A 392-nucleotide genomic window follows, 5' to 3' on the forward strand; every position below is an offset into this window, starting at 1 on the left:
ATATATATATATATATATACATTACTGTAACTACACACTTACACACTTCCATGTGTACAAGCAAGGGTTGCCCCCAAACCCAAAAGATCTATACCTGAAATTAAGCAAGGCAGTTTTAAGTATAACTGTTTCAGTGATTTCTACTGCTGTGCGAAAGTACGAACTCGAGGTTTTCACACACATCAAAGTTTCCCAAACTGGGGAATTCTGGAAGGTTGAACTCCTACTGGAGTTCCCAGGAATTGGACAGGAACTAATGCATTGACTTTAGTGTATGGGAAAAATCCTAAACAAGAGACAGAACCAAAGTAGAGATTTATTTTAAAAGCCAGAACAGATAGGAAATATAAATAACCAAGGATCAGGTCTATCACCTTTGTAAGATAAAAATA

Source organism: Hipposideros armiger, unplaced genomic scaffold, assembly GCF_001890085.2.
Source record: "Hipposideros armiger isolate ML-2016 unplaced genomic scaffold, ASM189008v1 scaffold_832, whole genome shotgun sequence".
NCBI lineage: Eukaryota > Metazoa > Chordata > Mammalia > Chiroptera > Hipposideridae > Hipposideros > Hipposideros armiger.